This window comes from Corvus moneduloides, chromosome Z, assembly GCF_009650955.1.
Source record: "Corvus moneduloides isolate bCorMon1 chromosome Z, bCorMon1.pri, whole genome shotgun sequence".
NCBI lineage: Eukaryota > Metazoa > Chordata > Aves > Passeriformes > Corvidae > Corvus > Corvus moneduloides.
This window is the reverse complement of record NC_045511.1, coordinates 61,445,928-61,464,487: the sequence shown is the minus strand read 5'-3', so window position 1 is coordinate 61,464,487 and position 18,560 is coordinate 61,445,928. Positions and strand designations below refer to the sequence as shown.

The window sequence follows — 18,560 nt, the reverse complement described above, 5'->3', positions numbered from 1 at the left end:
CAAAAAACCAGCAGTGCAGATCATGAATAGTTAGTTATTGGATTATAAATAAATAAATTACTTGGCATTCCATAATTGGGTAATTTGGACCTTAAAAGACCTTGGAAGTTAGAACTCCAGAGCCATTTTCCACCTTCTTAACTAAGAACCACATCCTGTGCAGCTGTGCTATAGATAAGAAAATAATAAACATCTAAGTCCGAAGAACAACCTAGTGTCTCTGCCTTTTAAACCAAACTCTGAGTAAAAGAACTCGCGAAGCAAAAGTAAAGAAGAAAAGAAATGAAACAAGAGAAAATCAACACAGAAAGAAGTTTCAGAATTGATATAAAATTGGCAGAGCTTCACTGAAGTCAGTGGAGTTTTGCTGAATTACATCACTGAAGCATTTGGTTTCCTGGCTGGGGGGAATATAAAGTATTTTAAACTTAAAATAATAATGGATGGGTTTTCTCACAAAGGACAATAGCTTTTCCATAAAAATGTTCTATCATTTTTTTTCTAATACCTGTCAGCTGAATCAATCATGTGAAGTGTTCTAACTTGTAAAAAGTTAAATAAGATATTGAGGCAAAAGTAGGATATCTAGTTGTAGAGCAAAATGTAGTTGTCCACTGGAAAAACCTAATGGATGGATTTCTCTTCCTGAAACAACCTTGGTTAATATAATAAATGTTGCAGAAAGAAAAGAAAGAAACTACAAACTGATGCCATGTAGAGGGCAAGAATCTTCAGATTAATTAATAAAAACACCATGAAAAATTAAATTCTCAGGTGAGGTGTAAACGTCTTAGTGATGACAGTATTTACTGCTGTATCTAGCAGTTACTTGTTGTATTAAGTTATCAGATGCATTCAATAACATTTAATGCAAAGTTAGCAAAGTTGCTTTTAAATAAATTCTAAACTTGAAACCATTATATATGTTTCAGATCTGTCTTCAGGAAATGTCATGTGAAAAAGATCTCATACCATACTGAAATGTTTTATCAAATATGTCTGTAGGCACATTTGATTGTTAAAATAATTGTCTGATCTTCCATGGTAACATGAATAATATGCTGTATCTGAATTTTTACAAAAAATTTTATATGCTTCTAGAAGAACTCTGTAGCTTCCCTGAATTTTAGTAGTCAAAAAGCTAATACAAGCCCAGCAATTTATGCACAAATGTCCACCGGAAGAATGTTCCTTATTCCTTATCAATCTTTGCATACTGTAGTAAAATATTTCTGATAATTGTCACATGTCCAACGCACCAATATTTTCAGGGGCATACTTACAGCAACAAAGACTTTTCCAAGGCCACAGGAGCTTCAAGATGTTCTAGCACTGACATTTTGAGTTATACTGGTTCCAATACGGATTTTTGCTTGCTCCACAATCCTTTCAGGGTGTACTTGCTGTGATGTGCACATAACCATGGCCAGAGATGCTTTGAAGTGTACCTCTTTCCATGTGGATATACACCCTACTTCACACTGGAGTTCCAGCCTGTCCCACACAGCAGCATGTGGGGTATGCCCAGCCCCTGCCCTGGAGGGATCTCTGCTGAGATAAGAGATTTCACAATCGTCCAGCAGGACTCCCTGGAAAGGCAACCACTTCTTTGGTCACCACAAGAAAAGACAGACCCACAATCCTTTAGGAGACACTATGCAGATCCTTCGTAACCCATTGGTCCTCACCAATCCCAGATCCTCTGTAACCCATTGGTCCTCACCCATCTCCTGTATCCCTATAAAAGCAAGCCCTCTGCCCCTACGAGAGAGAGCTCTTGTCCCTGGCTTTCCTCTTCGCTGGAGGGGACCCACAATAAAGCTACCTCATGTGGAACCAGCCACACGAGCCTTCTCGTCTCTCTCTCTGGTCTGGCTTGGCCTGGAGGCTGCCCTGCAGAGCTGAGCTGAAATCACGAGCTGACAATCACTAAAGAGCTGACAGCCTCTGCAAGGGCCCTCCTGCCAGCAGCTGAGGGAAGACACCGGGCATCGGGTAGGCAATTCCTTTTGGGACCATCTCTCCAAACTGGTCACCTCTTCCTGGGTCAGAGCCGCTGACCCCCCTCACCAGCTGTAATACAGCACACAAAAAGCAGTAAAGCCCTAGTTACCTGCCAATCCAGGCAACAATTTATTAAAACAATCCCAGTCACAGTACAGAAGATAACAAGGACTACAGCAAACAGCAAAAGCAAAAAGTAACTGGGCTTCAATACACAGTCAAGCAAGCAAGCCCCATGGCAAGTCAAGAACCTTTTAGCTACTAGCTAAACAGTTACAAATTTGGGCTGGCACACTCCAATCAAATCTGTTGCCTTTAATCCTTGAGCCCTATGCTGGGTTCCTAAAAAAGACTGCTGTGGTTTAAGCCCCATTGAGAGCTAAATGCCATACAAATGCTCACTTACTACCACCAGCAGTTGGGATAGAGAACCAAAAGCGTAAAGGTGAGACAACTCATGTGTTGAGGTAAAACAGGTTAGTAGGTAAAGTAAAAGCTGCAAAGCAAAGTAAGGAAATCTTTCACCACTTCTGATGGACAGGCGGTGTTCAGCCATCAGGAACATAGGGCTCCAGCATGTGTTAGTGGTAATTTGGGAAGACAAATGCCATCATTCCATATATGCCCCTCTTTCTTCTTCTCCCCTACCTAGCTTTATATACTGATGCCATATGGCATGGAATAATAGCCTTTGGGTCAGTCTGGTCAGCTGTCCTGGGTCTGTCCCCTCCCAACCTCCTGTGCACTGCCAGCCTCCTCACTTGCATGGAAGCATGAAAAACAGCCTTGATGCTGTGTATGAGCTGTTCAGCAGTAACTAAAGCATGAACATGTTATCAACTCTATTTTCATCAAAAATCCAAAACACAGCACCATGTGAGTTACTATGAAGAAAATGAGCCATATCCCACCCAAAACCAGTACAAGAAAGAAAGAATAGTAGTGATGGGTAAGGTACCATGGATTGATGATCTATATTCCATGTAGACCAGTTAAATAGAATTTTTATTCAGTGATCTTTCCCTACTTTGTTCCCTTTCATTCATCGCTTTTCTTCCTGATGCTGTGTTTATTTTCATTTTACATTTACTGTTCAACATAATGTCCTTCCCGCCTCCCATTCATGCTCTGTAACCTTATCTTCTTTTCCCTTACCATTTCTTTTATGTTCAAAATACCACTGAGAAAACCTCATGGGCAATCTCAAGACCACTGTGCACAATGGATGCCAGGAAAACAAGGCCTCTCCTACAATTTCTACCAAAAAAAAAAATTATATTTCAAATAAAATATCCTGTGGATGTCCTCATGTTGTCAGACAATGTACGTGTTGTAGACTTGGATTTGACTAAAGGCAAGAACTTTTAATTTAAAACTTTAATTTTAATTTTAAAACTCAAGTAAATAGAACCTCCTATTCTTTCATCTCAGTTTGAAGGTAATTCCCCTGCTAATGAAACAAGAAAATCTTGGAAATTCCTGGAAAAATTTCTTGCAAAAATGAGGATGGTAGTGGTGGCTTGGTAAAAGAAGGTATATCATGGCATCTTTAGTGTTTCATACTTGTCTAATTTAGGGTTTATTTTCCATATATATATTTAATGCCTTTGGGTTGCACTAATAAATATGAAGTCTGAGGGCATGTGACCTTATTTTTATGGTTAAATGAACAGTTTGTTGGGGCTTCTACGCATTCATTTCTATGTAAAAGGAATTAATGAGTCCTTTATCTCCTCTGACCTATCCTCTTGCTCGTCATTGATACTCACGGCCTTCATTTTTCAGTTTGCTTCATTCTGTTTAACTGTTTTATCATATATATTAGTTACTAACCTCTTTCGTAATAGATTCCCCTTCTTTTTTATAGAAATTATTTTCTTCCTTAAGGGTTATTTTACTGTTTAAATGTCTAAATTTGTTTTCCTCAGTTGGAACTCATAAATGCACTTAAGAATCTCACTACATTCGTGAAAAATAACTCCCAAAAAAGCTGGATTTCTTTCTTTTTTTCCCCATCGTATCAAGATGTTGCTTTGTTTTCAACTTTTGTACACACTCAAAAACATTTTCTGTGAAACTCTGAGAATTAAAGTAATTAAGGAAAATTTCCAGCTGGAGGAGAAACTGTTATTGCCAGTGTCAAATTTCCGTCTTCAGATTGGCAGTTGATCACGATACTGAAGAAGGGAGCGACGAAAGACTGGAATATTCACATGTGGCATCAGTATTTTCTGAGAAAACTTTAACGTGGAAGACGTGTATTAAATTGTCTCTTTAAATAAATCTAAAGTTAGAACCAAAAAGAAAGTAGCCTGAAAAAAGTGTATGTAGCTGAGCTGGAGTTCATTTTCCCATAGCAGCCCTCACCAGCTTTGCATTGGTAGCTGAAAGAATGTAGATGATACACCAGTGTTTTGGCTCTTGCTAAGCAGCACTGGCACAGCATCAGCTCTGTCTTTCCAACAGTCCATCAGTTGGCAGGGGTTTGACAAGATGCTGGAAGGAGAGCTGACCAAATTTACCACGAGGACATTCCATACCATATTATGTCTACTCAGCCATAACAAACTAAGAGAGAGGAGTAGGGCTTGTGCGGAAAGAAATTGAGGATTACATCTGTTACTGACATTTGTTTTCCAGAGCAACCAATATGCGTACTCAAGCCCTACTTCCCAGGAAGTAGAACGACAGCACCTACTGGTGGGAAGTAGAGAATAAACATTTTGTTTTCCTTTGCTTCTGCATGCAGCCTTTATATTTGCTTTATAAAACTGACTTTATCTTGACTCACTGGCTTTTTCCATTTTATTTGCTCCCTGCCTGTCCTGCTGAGTGGCTTGGTGGGCACATGCCAAGGAATATCAGGAAATGCATACATTAATTTATTAGCAAAAAATTCAGTGTTGTAAGTACTTCAAGGATGATACATTGTGATATTCTTTTCTGTGCACTATCATAAGCTGGCTGTTTAGTTTTCTTTCAAGAATATTTATTGTGGGTGATGAGGCAGGAGACAAGATGAACTCAGTTTGTGTTTTAGAGAAAGGACAAGCATGTATCTCTGACAGCTAGAAAAATCTGGATTTAGTTTGCAAACAAGTGCATTTGATAAGAATTCAGTGAAGGAAATAAACAGGAAAAGCAGGTTATAATTTTAAAGCTGCTATTCTTCTCTCCTCCCTCTGTCTCTACCATTCTTGAAGAGTAACAGAAGTTCAAATTAGTGTCAGTTTATCCTTTTCCCTCATGGCCATCTGGTCAAATCATAGAGGGCTGGGCAAAAACATTAGGAAAGTGACACAATGGAAATTGAGTGACAAATACAGATGCTGTTATATCCAAAGGATAAACAAGAATAGAAACAACTAGAAAGAGGTGGAAATATACAGACCTCATATTTATAGTCACTGATGGTTTAGAGCTTTTTAACTTTGTAACTTAAACTAGAAATTAGAGCACCTAACCAGAGCAGATAATTTTTGTAAAGCAGTTAGGTATCCACCAAGTGGACTGCAGTGTGACAGTAAAAGACAGGTTAGCCAGCGTAGCTTCCACAAGGGATCTAGTTGTGACAACAGGTAGATGAATTAGACGGTACAGTCTGTGTTGCTTTTTCTGCTTTGCTTCCAGCATTAGAGCTAGCATGTAAGGCTGCTTTGGATACGTGTGTAATTTTACTGGGGCTTGAAATGGAGAGACTTTGGGAGCACACACACAGGGAATAATGGCAACTGTTCAATTCAAGCCATAACACCAACAAGAAAAGACAATATTCACTTACTATACTTGGACAGCCCCTGGAAATCATTCAGTGCAATTAGGACAGCAGAGATATTAGAATAAAAGAAATGGTTTTTTACTAGTGAATACTTTCTTATGATCCTTTACACTAATTTGAATATTTCACAATTTTATTGTGAAAAATGTGAAGTAGGAGCGCAGCTCCTTAATATAGAAGCTTTAAGTAACATGTAACAGTTAAGATAACGGTATATGTGAAAACATTCTTACTCTTCTCACTGTTTGAAGCCTGAGATTCCATGGTCTTACTGGTACCTAAATTAAGGCAGGTGTTCTAAAAATACATTTCTACGTCACATAGTCTTGATGAGACCCGTGCTGTATGAATTATTCAAGTTTAAATTTCTGAAAGTGCAGAAGAAAGATGATTTGTTGGAGGCCTAGGAAAGAGACACAGAATTAAATATATGTAACTGTTATCATAGGAAAAGATAAAAATATCTTACTTTTAACTTCTTCAAGCATCTTGCTTACACACCAGTTTTAAAAGACAAAACTTTACAAAATTACAGTTTGGGAGGCACACTTATTTGCAGAGGTGATTCATTTCAGCAAGGGTCAATTTCTTAAGTGATATTTCATTGCCTTTTCACTCTGGGTTCTGGGTATCATGAAAATAATATTTGTGACAGACATGTTAAGGTAATTTACACATGCTAACTTAACCTAATCAGTTTGGGACTTTCCTGATCAGATACCTTTCAGACCTGATAGTGTGTGAATATCTAACATATTCTCTTTGATTTGTCTTGTTTTACCTCACACAGCAACCTGAAATGTCCAGGTTTTTGCTGCTACTGAGTGACAGAGAAACACTAAGTCATCACTCTTAAATATTTTTCTTATGAATATTACTGATATACTAAGGAGCCTATAAATATAAACTACAACTGAGTGGTGGAATTCCAAAAGTACTGGTATGCAGCACACAATAAGATTGCTCTCAGAAACCAAATAATTAGCTAAGCCATTTAGGTTTATGATGTTTGGCAAACAAGAGTTTTTCTAGATATTTCTGAGCTGAAACTTTTGTCTCCACAACCCCTCATCATTCATCTATTTGCTTTCATTGAAATCTACTTTGAAAGACTCAGACTTAAAAAAGACTGTTGTACAACAGCAGTTTAGAAACTCTTTGTGAGTCTTTATTTATTTTTGTTTGTTTGTTTAAAGGTAAATATCAGAGATCATTTTAAATAACACCGAAAGCTAATGAAGTAAAACTACAGTAAACATTGCTTAAATGCAGCCACTGTTAGATCACAGAATACCAAGGTAATGATAAGGTGTTAATAGTTTCTTCATGCTAAGGCCCGTCCATGTCCCACTGAGGTAATGAAGAGATTTTAAATGATTCCTCTGTTGTGATTTAAATCTATTCCTCTGTTGTGAGAAAATGTTATGATTTCTAAAAAATGAACTAATATCAATAATGAAATTTCATGCAGAAATAGTATATGAGATCAAAAATCCTGACATGATTTCATTTCAGAGATGGCATTCATATAAGTACATCCTAATTCTTCCATAAATATCAAATAGTTATGAGAATTTGAGAAAATTAGCCATCATCACCTAATGAAGGGAGCCGAGAACTCCAATTTAATTTAGAAAGTTGAGACCTAATAATGAAGTAGTGGCGTCATTCTAATGAATTCTGATATAACACTTGACATGGAGCACTGGAACTACCTGTGATTTCCAATGACTTGTCATTTGGAAAGCCAAATGAGTAATTCAACAGTTACTGGTTTTTTTTAAAGTTTATTTTTCCTCATTTGAAGCCGGTTTTAAAAAGGAAAGGTTATCATCTCTTCTTGGTTACTGATAATTTGTACATAAATCATAATAAATTTTATTTACCAATCAATAAGCTAATCATTATTTTCTGAAGTCATTACTTGCAAATATGTTTCAAGATTTATATTTTCATCTGGATTAATTGTATACAAGGAATCTGTTATGAGCAGTAGAGAGTCCAATAAGAAAAACAAGTCATCTGTGTACTACTTGCTGCAATTTAATCTGGGACCCTAGAAAGGACTTTAGCCCTTTAATATGGTTATTGCCCATATTTTACAAGAAGAGTGCAGACTTAAAAAAGCCAGCTCCGCAGTATTTTCACTAATCACACACACGCACGTATAAGCAAAACAAGTAGTTAAAAATGCAAACAAATAAACAAAGTCAATATATTTCAGGTTTACTCCATTCATGTATTATCAAGTACAGGCTTGACTGATACGCAGATTTAGGAAGAGTTTGTGAAACTTCATTACGGAAAAGAATATTGTATTTTTACCCCTTTTTCAATAAACATGACAATCTATTCCCCTTTACAAAGCTTTTGTATTCCTGGGGTGGAGGAGGGGAAGAGAAGTAGTTACAAATAAAGAAGTATTTAAGTGAATCAATTTGAAATTTTATTTAAAAGTGAATTAACGGTAGCTGCAATTTCTAGACCTGAGTGTTCTGTTTCTCATAGTTTCACAGGTAAAATAGAGAACCAGAGAGGCAAGACTGTGCATAATTATTTTTGACACCCTTGCATGTATTAGGAATTATCTACATTGTTATTTAATTCAGTTAGTTTTTTGAGTAACTGACTTAACATTGAAGTTAGGCTACATTGTCATATCATGAAATCTCAGCAGGGAAGCATTCTCATTGAAATGAATGCACATTCATTCAAGATAAGAATGAGAAATGGCAAAAAAATTATGCTTTGTGGTATTACTGCACTGAGGGAGAAGAATGGGACTCTGAAACTATTTTATAAGGAATTTGGCAAGATCTTACTGCTGGCAATATATATACAAATCCTGCAGTGAGCATGTAAATGTCTGAGATGGCAGAACTTAAAATGCGTAAAAAGTAAAATTGGATAGAGGAATAGCAAAGGGATACAAAATCAGATACAGTGAATTTTAAGATTTTTTTTAAAAATCTCATTTTTCCAGGAATGAACAGATCCTTATAAAGACAAAAGCAACACCCCCCTCAAAAAAAAAAAAAAAAAAAAAAAAAAAAAAACCACTTTTAGTGCATTCAGTAGATTTTAGTGAGATGGTCAAATTCCAACTTCTGCAATGAGATGGCTGACACAAAATCAATACATGGTGCAAAAATGCACCTGGTGTTCAGTTTATGGGAAAAATATCCTATCCAGAGATGAGATTTTTGACCTCCTAATTCAATAAATTAAACTAGTAGAAGACTAAAATACTGGCTTGCATAAAGATTATCACCATCAAGTAGTAACGCTAAATGTATGAAACTCAGGATTACTTCAATACTTAGTTGATTATAAGGCACTGAAATATCATTTGCTAAACAGTTTCGGACTTATTTGGTTATAACATATATTGGATGAAAAAGTATATGCAAATGATTCAACAGTTGCTTCACAGGACTGGTGGTTTTTAGCTCTTCTAACAAGAAATTGGATGACATCCTCTCTTAGGTCTGAAGATGATACCCTTCTCTGGGAATAAAATGTGTTGAAATTACACTTGCCCTCCTATTTTTGTCTCAGAGACTAAGAAATCTGACATCTTACTGCCATTATTTGTGCAGAAGAACTTGAATTGGATTTTTCCAAAACAAATGATTAATGTATAAGAGTTTGCAATTTAATACTGGGGTTTTTTTCCTTGCACAAGAATCTTGATCCTGTTTTCAGCAACCGATTTAACATATAAATTGGCCAAACTTGGCAAAAGTCAAGAATATTTAATAGGATACAGATGGTACAGCAGAAAGCAATATCTAGAGATTTGGGTGACTTGAATGCTCTTTAGCCCTCAACCAGCTGCTTTGGCTCAAGTGTGAATGAAGACCTTTTAAGAATCAATAAGTGTATCTTATGTTGTGCCTAAGCATTGCCCACCCAGCTAAACTGACACCAAAAACAAAAGCAACCATGTGGTTTTAAGTATATTAATGAACAGGGCACTACAGCTTGATACTCAAGATTAAATATGTTAATTTAGTATCATCAATTCCTTGCACATTGCTAATTTCCATCAGCCATCTAATACAAAGAAATGTAATTCTCTCCAGATTTTCAGTTTTAATGGTAACAGAAAATAAAACAGACAGCAATTGCCTGAGGCTAGAGGAAAATGGAAGAGACATTCAATTTCTTTCCTTACAAACCATAATAAAATCACAGTCAATAGATTTTAGTTATTGGAATCATAAAACAACACTAGCTGCAGTTAAGAATTAAGTCCTGTGGGGCTGTAAATGCTCTGTGTGGTGTTTTCAGGTTGTAATGAATGATTACTAATTACAGGGCTCAGATTATATTGCAAGCATTTAAGTGCTGATGTCCCACTATAATAAAGCAGAGAACCTCGAGCAGTGTCCTCCTTTTTTGCAGCAGCAGCAGCCTGCATTTGATGAATTGATCTTCAAGTTCCTAATAAACACTAAAACATAAGTGATGGAGTGGATTCCAATTATAAATGAATTCCTAGGGCATTAGATGCTGGAGGCAATATCCTAACAATACTCCATGCTTTCCTTTAGCATTGACTTGTTATTACATTCAGAGGCTCTTGTGGTTGTGTATATCAAGAGTAGTATTACTGCCACAGTTCAAACTATGTACAGCTGTGAAATCTTCTTGGAAAAAAATAAACGAAAAAAAGATACTAATCTACCCCATCACAACAGTACCAACAATCATGATCAAACATACAAGTAAACAAAAACTGGAACATGGGAAATTCTGGCTGAATTTCCTATTGAAAGGGAACTGTGGGGGTGATTAAAAATGGCAATATTTAGGGATGCACTGATCATAACCATAAGCCACCTGCTGTCATTGGACCTGCTGCAAGTCGGGGCTGGGGTGACCCCTGAAGATCCCTTCCTACCAACTCTATGACTGTGGTGAAATTTTTGTAAGGTTCCTGTCAGTCCACTTCTCTAGCCTGTCCAGGACCCCTGCAATCCTGCCTTCCCGCATATTAACTCTTTCTTTCAACTTGAACTAACCACAGACCTTTTCATCCACCCAGTAGTTCATCATTCATGCTATTGTCAACCTGTCACATACATATCTCACCAATTTGGTTATAATATTCTAAAACTCAAAAGACACAGGTTTGTTAGTGCTTTAAACCTCAATTTAGACAAAGTTACTCCTTTTATGAGAAAAGAGAGAGAGAGTGTAAGCATGTTTACCTATTTTTAAATGGATTTAAACAGAATAAATATAGGATAAAATTAATTAATTTCATAAAATATTGTTTATGAAAGTAAAAATTCATGAATAGATCAGTACTTTTGAATTTCATTAAGTTTCTTTTTTTAGACATGTAAGTAATTTCCATTTTTATATAAACTGGCTTCGAAGAGTAAGTGTTAAACTTTTTCAGAAAATGTGATTAAAAGTGTACGATTATAATGACAACCTTAAAATTTACAAAGATTAGTTTAAAATGTCTGCACAGACATTTGATAGATAAGGCTGGAAGGGATATTTCTTCATTGTGCAATTTTTTCCTCATATCCAGCATAAGTGTCTTGTTTCAACTTGTTCCCACTGCCCTCACTCTCCTGCCCTCTACCACTACTACTATGCAATATAGTTAAAAAATCACATTGAATTTCACAGTAAGTACCTTCATCTAAAACATGTAATCTATATTTTAAATAACTAAAGACACAGAGTGGGTTTAAACACAATTTGTTGCAGGTGAAAATCCATCAAAAAATCTCATTTGTAGAAGCTCTTGTTTAAACTTGCAATTTCTATGGGACTGTTTTTGTGTTGGTGCCTTTCCAGCAGCCACAAATCATGAGGATCTAGGCATCCTTATGGCTCTCTCAGTCTGCTCAGTATAGAGTCAGGCAACAGAACTGTCAAAAAAGTCCAGTGACTCTTTGGATCACAACTGTCATTGTTAACAGTTGCTGGTGACTTATTAGCCCTCATTTTCCTTGTGAAAATAGAGGCATTTTAAAGTGCTACTGATAGGAGTGCATTCATGTTGACACTACATGTCAAATATCATCAACACACCTGCACCTGTCATGAGCTACAAAGTGTGCTTCTCAAAAGTTATGAGAATACTCTTCTGTTTTCATTCCATGATTCATTATATTCTGAAAACAATTCTTTGCAATCTTTATTTTGTCCTTTTAAGCATCTGTTAAATCAAAATTCACTTAAAGGAAAATTTCATTCATTTTCCCGCCTTCTCTGTTTTCTGTAACTCCTCTGATCTTATTCCAAACATCATCTTCCCATCTATAGTCTTTAATTTTCTTTTTTTTTTTTTAATTAGCTTTTAATTCTCTGGTTTTCAGTTGTGTTCCACTTGATCTGAACTTACTTCATCTAGGTTTCTCCCCTCTACCACCAAAGATATTTGTGAAAACAAATTCTGAAAGCTCTTTTTTTCCCAGTTAAAGACCACTGTCATTGTCTCCTTCCCTTCACCTGCTAATAGTTTTTAGTGTTCAAAAATAATATTACATTTTGACTTTTTCACCATCCTTCAAAATATGGTGAAAATCATAGACAGAAACTTTTGTGGTAAGCTAGCATTGCCATACGACTAACATAGTTTTGCAAAACAAAACCTTGGTTTGTGTTTCACTATTGTTTCCTGCTCACATCTAGCTCACACTTCCCCTTTTGGCCATGGCTATCACTGGGGATATCATCAGTGGACTAGCTTAATATAACAGAAAGAAAATCTTAGGATTTTTCCCGTACAATATCTTCTAATAAACTGTCATGTCTTTTTCTCAGACTAAGATTAAAAAAATAAAAAAGAGCAAGCACATGCTAAAGGATGCTTAAATGTTCCATCTTAAACATTGTGAAATTTAGGTTATTGAGCCTACCTAGTGCCATCTCTGAAATTAATTAGCAAGTCAGCTGCATTTTTTAAAAAATATATATTCAAGAGATGCAAAGTTGTAATGGCCAAATCATCTGTACTATTTTGTTGTAGAAATAAAGTTGCAGATTAACAGTTGTGTTAAGGTTTGCACAGTATAGAAAGAAACTGAATATTCACAATTTACTGGAAGAAAATACTGATTACAAAAAATTAAACTATTCAGCTGCAGATATTCAGGGGGTTGTGTTCAGAAATACTTAGACAAATAGATATGGCAATTAAATACATATGGTGGATAAAACTACTGTTATTCACCACATATTGTGACATTAGTATCATATTAGATATGCTAATTTGGTACAATTAACCTTTTGTAATTGCTTTAAAGACCTTGTCTAACCATGCAGAATATTACTTCACTGAAGAAATAACTGATCAAGTATAAAGCTAGAGGCAAGGCTTCAAGAAACTAATTACACTGTCTGTATACAGGACATTTTTCCTGCTGAGGTTTAAGCCAACTTTATATATTCATATATTCTTCCAGACAATCTTAGTAATGGAGAACAATTGCTCAAAGTTAAATATTTGGTTTTCATTTTTCTCCTCTCAATTTGAGCTATGGAATGCAACCGAATACTTACATGGGGTGGGGCAGAGAAAAGAAAGATGATAAAAGCAGAGTGTAGTTTACAATGGTGTATTAAAATTAAGGAAACTATTTGCAAATTTTGTGCTTCATTGCCCAACATATGCTGATGCAGATGAAAAGAGCTAGCACAGATGTTTTCCCAGTAACAGGTCTGTAGAAACTGGCCAAGTGGCAGAATGCTAGAGATCAATCACTTGAGTAAAGTGACTGTGTGCTAGTATGGGTTTTGAATGATGTAATCTACATGGATCAGATTTCCTGTACTAAAATCTTACTCTGTATAGCCAAAAAGAGAACACAGTTATTGAAGAAAGTTAGTGTGAAATAGTTTTGCTTTTCCACAATACATCAGAACCTTACTCATAACTAGGTTGCTATTATTGAGAGGCAGACCTGCTCTTTAATCTGTAGTAAAGCCTTTGACATTTAGTTTCTTATTGCCTGAATCATTCATTAGTTTAATAAGTACACAGTCCTTAGTTCCACTTCTGCACATTTTGTCTAAAATGCTTTGGACTATTTCAGTGTCACTGGACTTATGTGAGAAATGAAGAAATTCATCGAAGAGAAATGTTCAGACTGAAAGCATAAATTTAACTTCAGAGGTTGTGAGACTTCCCTTTGTTACTATGTATTTGCTATCTTTGCGGGTATCCTTTGCAAGTATCTATGTTTTCAAAGACAGAAGACTAATGTCTTTGTGTTCTTTAAGAAAAAATAAAAGACATACAAGATTAGCACCAAACACATTTCTTATCTATTATTAACAATATTTAGAAACTTTACAAGAAATGTGGTATGACCTTGTGATTGAGCCCATGCTCAGCTAGTAACTACACAAACACCAGTGTCAGTACTGAATCTTGAGCCCTAATAAATGTAGTCAAACAAATAAATGCAAAAGTACAACAGTGAAACAAGGAAAATATTTTTGAGGGTTCTTGTTTTGTTGCTATTTAATGTAAGACACATCTTTCTAAATTCAGAAAAACTTTTGTGCAAAAGTAGTAATATTTTTCTTGGAAGAAGATTTCCAAGTAACTTTTTTGTTAAAAATTTCATATGACAATTTCCACCTGAATTTATTTGTAACATAAAACATGGCACAAAAGCAAGCCCACCAGGGTGAATTGAAATACTTAGTTATTCCTCAAGAGTGTAATTGAACCTTGAACTGACATTCCGGAAAAAATTAACCTAAAATCATACATTTCCATGAAACTTTTAACCTGGAGATCTAAGCTGTTCCAAAGGGGCCTACTAAAGACAAGAATATTCTGAAAAATGGAAAAGTAGCATTCACAACACATTTTGAATTCTGAGAAACTGAAACTTTTTTGAAGTTTTAAAATATTTTTTAGCCTCCATTGGTGGTGCATAGAAGATAGCCTGTAGCAACAACAAATCTGTTCTTTACCTCTTCACTTTCTAGTGTTTCATCCAAATGAGAAAATAGGAAAAAAGTATGATTCAGATGACCGTTTTCTTAACCTCAATCTACAAAATACAGGATAAATATTATCATGAATCGCAGAAACCTTAATTTCAAGAATAAGTTGCTCTTCTTAGTCCTGTTGGCTCTGTCTACCCATATCTCAACAAGAATGGCAAAAATAGCTTTACAACCCACCTCTTCCTGCAAGTATGCAGCTGCCTTGTAGGGAGATGAAGAACAGGGATACCGTGTACAACATTTGCACAGCTACCTACTGCTGTAGTAGTATGTTTGGACATGTACTTGGAGAAGTAGTGTGTATTCCAGTTACACTTACAGGTACTCTTTCTGTGAAGAGTCAGTACATAATTACCTTTAGGTTTCCAATACTGATGCCATGAATGAGCATCAGAAATTTAGAAAGTTTTACTGAAGAAGAACGTTCCACTGTATTTGAAAAGTCATGGCAATCAGATGAATTCCCAATGCCTGGAAAAGAGAAGACAACATCCATTATTATAAAGGATATAGAAAGGGACCTTGGAATCTACTGATTAGTCAGCCTCACCTCCATGCTTCATAATACCATGGAACAGACCTGCCTGGAAGCCAGGCAAAGCACATGAAAGGCAGAGATGTGATTAGAAACAGCAAACATGGGTTCAACAAGGCAAATCATATCTGAGTAAGCTGGTGGCCTTCTATGCAGAATGACAGAGCTGGTGTGTAAGGAAAGAGCTAATGATATCCTCTATCTGGACTTGAAATGATGCCACCCACATTTTGTTATTACATTGGAGAGATATGGGTTTGATGGATGACCTGTTAGATGGATAAGAAATTGATGGGGTGGCCCTGCCCAAAGTGTTGCAGTCTATGTCTCAATGTCCAAATTGAGATCAGTGACATATGGTGCCCCTCAGGGATCTGTACTGAGGCCAGTGCTCTTCAATGTCTTTATTAATGACATAAACAGTGAGATTATTTGCATTCTCAGCAAGTTTATGGATTACACCAAGATGAAGGCAGTTGATGTACTAGAGGGAAGGGATGATATGCAGAGGGACCTTGACAGACTTGAGAAGTGGGTGAACAACTTGATAGTTGAGCAAGGTCAAGTGAAAGGTCTTGCACATGGGTTGAGACAATCCCCAGTATCCGGAAAGCCTGGGGTATGAATGGATTGTGAGCAGCCCTGTGGAGAAGGACTTGGAGATACTGACCGAGTAACAATTGGACATGAGGCAGCAAAGTGTATTTGCAGCCCAGAAAGCCAACAGTATCTTGGGTTGCAGCAAAAGAGGTGTAGCCAGTAGGTTGAGGGAGATGATTTTCCTCCTTTACTCCGCACTGCTAAGACCTCACCTGGACTACTGCATCCAGCTCTGGGGCTCTCAGCACCGAAAAACATGAATGTGTCAGAGAGGGCTCAGATGAGGGCCTTGAAAATGGTCAAAAAGGCTGGACTAATTGTCCTGTGCATAAAGGATGAGAGAGTTAAAGTTGTTCAAACCTTGATTATACAAAGGAAGTGTGGCCTTTCAATATGAAAAGGGAGCTTACGAGAATGATGGGGAGTGTCTTTTTACCAGTCCCTGTAATAACAGATCTAGGGGTAATGGTTTTAAAATGAAAAGGAGTTGATTTAGATCAGATATAAAGAAGAATTTTTTTACAGTAAGTGTGGTGAGGCACTGGAACAGTTTGCTCCGGGAAGCTGGAAGTGCTCAAGGCCAGATTGGATGGGCCTTGAACAACCTGTTCTTGTGAAAGATGTCCCTCTCTGTAGCAGGGCGATTGGAACCTTAAAGGTCCCTTCCAACCCAAACCATTCTATGATTCTTGAACCATGAGCTCAAGAACCTCCCTGAATAATCAGAAACAAAATACATGGCCATGAAAAAGAGTGATTTCTGAAAGGTATTAAAATAATCTATAGAAAGCTTTTATTTTTCACAATGAACTATTGAATCACACCCAATAAGGAATTGTACCTCACAATTTCTGTGTCACATAATAAATAATAAATCGTGAAATAACTCAGAAAATTGAACGTCTTCTTAAAAAACTTTTTCTTCATCCTGAAACAAAATCTGTTACCACTCCAGGTCCCAAGAAAATGATATTACTGTTTTATACATTAACCTACTGTTTCTTGCTCTAGAAGCAGCTGAGATTTGGTGGAATCTGCAAATTTTGTAAGGGACATAAATGGTTTTGGTGTTTTAACACTCTCTGAAATTACATAGATTATAGTAATGTGACATGTTTCAATGATTTCTCTAAATCTGCATGATAATTTTCACAGCAAACACAGAAGTCTTCTATAAGAAATCAGTATTTTTATTATTTCTGCTACACTCATAAATACTCTCAAAAATAGGGAATAAAACAATGCATTAATTTACGTACTTGATGGAAAATCATCTGAATATTTGTTCTTGGTCAGACAGAGGCTATATGGTTAGCTCTAATAGTCTTAATATACTTCTACTCTTAGGTTTTTAACTGACATAGTTGGGTAGCTCATACTCAAAATGATTTCTCCTTCACATAATACATAAAAATTTCACCCAACAGACACAGAGATACAGTCAATTTATAGTTCACTGCATACTGCATTTCAAGAAAAATCATGCTGTGTTTCTGCTGAAAGAATAGGCAAGACCACTCTTCTCCCATTTATGAGAAGAGCACTACAATCTCAAGATCAAGAATATAGGATTTAGAAAAATTTATTTCTCTGGCAATCCACCTGAAATGCAAATGACTCCTAATCTCTTGAGTTCATTCTGTTGGTTCTTCCCTGGTTTATTTCTGCTGTTGCTCCTTTCTAGAGGGAGAAGTGCAGATAATGATTTGGACACATGACAGATATGCATCTGGAATTATTGTATTGGTGAAATACCTTTTGGAGCTGAACAATTCACCACACCACTGAGCTGTAACATCTAATTATCACTAGTGGCAAAAAATACTGAATTGTTCAGCTCTTCTATAGTGCTGCTTTATGCATTCCTTCTGTTAAAATGTCCAGTTGTCAATTACTTACAAGCTCATGGATGCCTCCATTCATCAGTCATTTGAAAGGAATATTTCTTTGGAAGGAACAGATTACTCTGGGGTTTTGAAAATACTGAAAGCTGAGGGGGAAAAATGGTCTCCTTTATAGACTACAGAAATCACCTGGAAAATGACTCTTGGTTAACAATCTGCTTGACACAGATAAAACATAAAAATAAACCCATGAACAACAAACAAATTTTGGTGCTTATTTCTATCCTTTTTTTAAGTGTAAAAGATACACACCATGAGAAGGCTGTTTGTAATTATTTTATTCTTTGGAATGATTGAATATCTTCTGTACTGCAATGCTCTTCAAGGTTTAATTTTGTAGAATTAATTAAATAATTATTATAAATTAGAGATTTCTTTCACATGAAGTTCCCAAATTAAAAAAAACCAAACACAACCCAAAACCCCACCCAAACCACATTGTGCAGACACATTTATTTACAAACAAGACAAGTATGACACCTTAGCATGATTCAAGAGTTAATTTCTTATTTGCTGAAAACTTTTTTGAAACATCTATACAAGAATTCACAATTATGTGGTAGAATTGTAACAAAAATCGGTAGATGACATATTTAAGTAAAATGCTTCTATTGTACCATAAGTGCCTCCTAAGTAAATGACTATATTATCCTGAAAGAGACATATTTTGTTGTGCAATATAATTTCTCAAGTTTGTCCTTTTAGCTTTTTTTTGTTTTCACAAATTAGATTTTGAATTATTTAAAGC

The 18,560-nt window shown here is 36.0% G+C and overlaps 1 long non-coding RNA gene across 1 annotated transcript in view; it reads right to left on the bottom strand.

The window, feature by feature from the left end:
* Window positions 1–18,560, bottom strand: part of LOC116438156 — a 75,239-nt gene that overhangs the window by 27,408 nt on the left and 29,271 nt on the right. Inside the window, exon 3 of the long non-coding RNA XR_004237609.1 lies at window positions 15,129–15,244. This is a non-coding gene — a long non-coding RNA (uncharacterized LOC116438156). The remainder of the gene's footprint in view (window positions 1–15,128; window positions 15,245–18,560) is intronic.